This window comes from Nannospalax galili, unplaced genomic scaffold, assembly GCF_000622305.1.
Source record: "Nannospalax galili isolate Female #2095 unplaced genomic scaffold, S.galili_v1.0 scaffold5000, whole genome shotgun sequence".
In the NCBI taxonomy this organism is placed as follows: Eukaryota; Metazoa; Chordata; class Mammalia; order Rodentia; family Spalacidae; genus Nannospalax; species Nannospalax galili.
Window position 1 is genome coordinate 8572 of NW_008345913.1, and position 4187 is coordinate 12758.

Consider the following 4187-nt stretch of genomic DNA (forward strand, 5'->3'; position numbering starts at 1 on the left):
ATCCTAAGATTCACACCCAAAATTAGAGAAACTTTTTCTACCATAGTATGCCTGAGAACAGTGATGTTAATAAATCACAAAAACTTGAGGCAGAATCTGATGTGGTTTTAGTTTACGTTTGAGCATCTGAGAGGAATGCACACCACCTTCCCCATGTTTTCAAGTATGATCCTCAGAACTCTTATAACAGCATTTGTTCCCCTTGTATAGTTGTCAAAATATGACACACTGTCACCAGGGTTTGTCACAGGTCTGTCTTCCTCATTTTAACTTTTGAGTTTTGAAGTGAGAACCCACCCCCTGCTTGTACATGAAAACTTGATACCAATGACTGTATACAGAGAATATAGGAAAACAGAAAGGACCACTTTCAAGACAGACTGTAGCGGCAGTTTAATGAAAAAGATGGTGTATTGTATTCATTCAATGTGTGTGGTTAACAGTGTCTGAAAAGAAAAAGAAGCCGGGCGTGGTGGCACACACCTTTAATCCCAGCGCTTGGGAAGCAGAGGTAGGCGGATCTCCATGAGTTCAAGGCCAGCCTGGTCTATATAGCGAGTTCCAAGCAAGCTGAGGCTACAGGGAGACCATGTCTCAGCATGACCAAAAAAATAAAAAAAGAAAAGGATCAATTCTAGGTCTTTTCTAATAAAGTAACTTTAAAAATATGCTATTATTTTAGATATATGAGTGCACCTCCTGCATGTATGTAAGTGTACCTGTGTTGTGCAGTGCCCAAGGTCACAGGAGGGCATTGGATTCCCCTGGAACTGGAGTTGTGAACTTTTTTAGCCACCATGTGGGTGCTGGGAATTGAAACTGGATTCTCTGCAAGAGCAGCCAGTGCTCTTAACTGCTGAGCCATCTCTCCAGGCCCCTTATTGTTAATTTTTAGAAAATTTATGAATACTAGTCTTCCAATGAGAATGTTTAAGACATGCCAGTGATGGCCAGGCCCTCCCAGTGATATCATAGCTATTAAGGGTTTGTTTATTCAACAAAGTTTTGTGTTATCAGAATTTGGAGCGAAGCAAATCCAGGTTATTTATTAATAAGATTTTCCTAGTATAAAAGAGATTTGGAGCAAAATAATTAATTACTTACAATCAGAGATGGGGCTATCTTTTTTTTAAATTTCAAGATACTTTATTTTTAAAATGGGTCACATCACTAAGCTTTTGGCCCATTCTTCCTTTGTACAAGCTACAAATGCATGCTCAGCAGCTGAGGGGCACACATTAGTATCATTTCTGAAAAGTGAATAAAAATCCATATCAAATATTCAAAGTTTCCATAGGAACACAGGTAAGTGTGACCCCCCCCCAACTCCTAGCATTCCATATTGGTGCATCTGTGCCAACCCTGTTCTTACAAAGACATTTCAAAACTAGCAGTAATTAAGTTAAATGGTCCACCCAGATCCCTTAAATCAAGCTACACTTGCACATAACCACTACAAGAATGGCATCTACACATTGATACTAGCTGAAGCACAGGCTTCTGAGTGATAGTCCATCCCACTCTCCTGAGCACAAGACGTAGGTAGAGTGCTGATGTCCTGCTCCTCTAGTTCCGGTGGAAGTCATGGTTCTGGATTTGCTTCATGAGTTGCCACATTGGTCGTGACATCACATAATCGATAGTGGGCCCCTGGAATCCATTGTAAGTAGAAGCAGCAGCATCCGTGTATGCGCCCATGTTTTCAAAGAGCATCCAATCACCCACGTGCATTTTAGGCAGGTTACAGCACTCAATGATTCGATTTAGGCCGTTACACATTGGTCCCCATATGCTGGATGAGTAATACTTCTCATCTGGTTTAGGTCTCTTCTGTAGCAGGGGCTTTACATGTGCTTGATCGTAAAGGATGCAATTAAATGATCCATATATTCCATCATTCACATAATACATAAAAGTTTGCTTATTCAACTCATCTTCATCATCAGAGTTTGTCTGCTCCTTCAATACAATTCTTTTGGCAAAGATACTGACTGCAAGCATGAAAGCTGATGCAACATAATATCTGCCTGGCTCAGCTATGATTCTCACTCCAGAGTCTGATGGAAAATACTTGTCCAGTGCTGGGTTGATCACACTGGCGATTTCTTCAAATTTAAGCTTTGTATCCTCAAATCCAGGAAAGCTACAACCAATATCAAGCAGATACATGTTGAAACCACCTTCGAGATGGGGCTATCTTGACCCAAGAGACTATATTAAAGCTTTGCCCAAGGTCAGGATATATCAATGTGACTTACCCTGGTAAATCTATTAAACCTAAAACTATCCTCAGAACTTCACTTCCTCTCCTCAAGGACAGGTATATAATTACCCTACTACTGTTAATTATTCTAGCGTAACATGTATTCTCCCTTATGTAATTAGTAAATCAGTGTTGTCTTACTGAAATTTAAATGTCAACATGCCCTTTCAAGTGTCAGGTGTCCTTGTATATAGTACGTTCTATTGGAAAGTGAAGCAACAGTCAAGAACTTGTTCTGAGCTCATTTTTCCAAAGGTTGAGTTACCTTGCTTGTTACCAAGGTCCTTATAGGTTTAGGCCTAAACCTTTGCCCAAACAGGAGAGTGACTACTGTCAACTATCCAGTCAGTTGCACACCTGGAAAAGACCAGGCAAACTTGTGTAATCTATGGGTCCTTTTAGTCTGATATATATTGCTCCCTGTCTCCAGGCTCTTTGTGCCCAGGTGGCCTTAGTATATAGCTTCTGTGCTGGGGGAAATGATAGAGAGGAGCAGGTCACATAGAAGTTATGAAATGGGAAACTTGCAGAACAGAACCTCCTTAAATGAAATGCGATGATTGGAACAAACTAGTACTCCCTCTGGACCTCTGTACACTAATGAAGTTAGTGTTTGTGTGTACGAACAATCTTGCACTACTGTTACAGCTCATGTTTTATGCCACTTTATCCCTCATGGTAGGGACTGGACTGGGAGCTGAGAACATGGAGGGTATTGACCTGTTGCTGCTTTGTCACCTAGGACTGGAGTTTCTTTGGCCACAGTCCAACATTTGCATTGGGAGTTTGAGATAGATGAATGTTATGGGATTATGTCTTAGAATGTATTTATGAGTAGGATGAGCTGTGAGCCATAAAATGTGCTAAACCTCCTTCCTCTGCGTGGCCACCGGTTTTCCATTGTTTTAAATGTTTGTAGGATGAAAGATCACAGATCTAGGACCCTGTCCCTGTAGTCTATATCCTCATAAGACTGGGGAACATATTCCTCCAATTTTAGTGCTTTGAGTTCCTGAGTAATCCCCACGTACACTTAACTACATTATTAACCATTTGATATGCTCAAATTTCAATAGTGCACTATACTTCATTCGGTTTTTCACTTAATTAAGCAGAGCAGGATTTTAGCTTATATTCACTGAGCAAAATTCACTATGTATTTTCATGCATATATGTTTATGTTTTGATCACATTCACCTACTGTGATGGTTAGCATTGCTAAGTTGACAGGGTCTAGAATAGCCTAGGAGACCAGCCTGCAGTCAGTCATACCTGTGAGGGTTTATTTTGCCTTTGGCCATGGCCATAAGGAATTATGTTGACTAGGTTAATTGAGGTGGGAAGGCCCATCCTGAATGTGGGCAGCTCCATTCTCTTGGCTTACATCCTGGACTGCAGGCAGAGGAGAAAGTGAGCAGAGAAATGCACTCGTGTTCTCTGCTTCCTGACTGGGTGGCCTGTGCCCAGTGCCCTCCGGCTCCTTTTGCTGTGACTTTCCCACTCTGATGGACTGTTACCTGCAACTCTGAGCCAAAAAACAAAAACAAAAACAAAAGAACCCTTCCTTTCATTGCTTTTGTCAAAGTATTTAATCAGAACAAGAAAAGTAAATAAGACACGTATTGTTTCTATCTTAGTGTCCCTCCCCCTCCTGTTGGCCCTTTTTTGTTTCCAAAATAATTTCCCTAGTAACTGTGAAATTTGATTCTAGATGAGAAAAACTGCATATTTACCCCTTCTGAGTCTGGCTTATTTTGCTTAACATGATGGCCTGCAATTACATCCAATTACTTGCATATTACATTATGTACATTTTTTGACTGATTTATTTACTTTTGTCATCTGAGTGTTTTGCCTGCATGTATGTAAGTGCCACCCATGTGTTCAATGCCCACTGACGCCAGAAGAGGGCGCTGGCTTCTCT

General features: G+C 40.8%; 1 pseudogene; it reads right to left on the reverse strand.

Moving 5' to 3' along the window:
• Nucleotides 1–1468: 1468 nt before the first annotated feature.
• The window catches only part of LOC103741404, a 5832-nt pseudogene continuing 3113 nt past the window's right edge, over nucleotides 1469–4187 (reverse strand).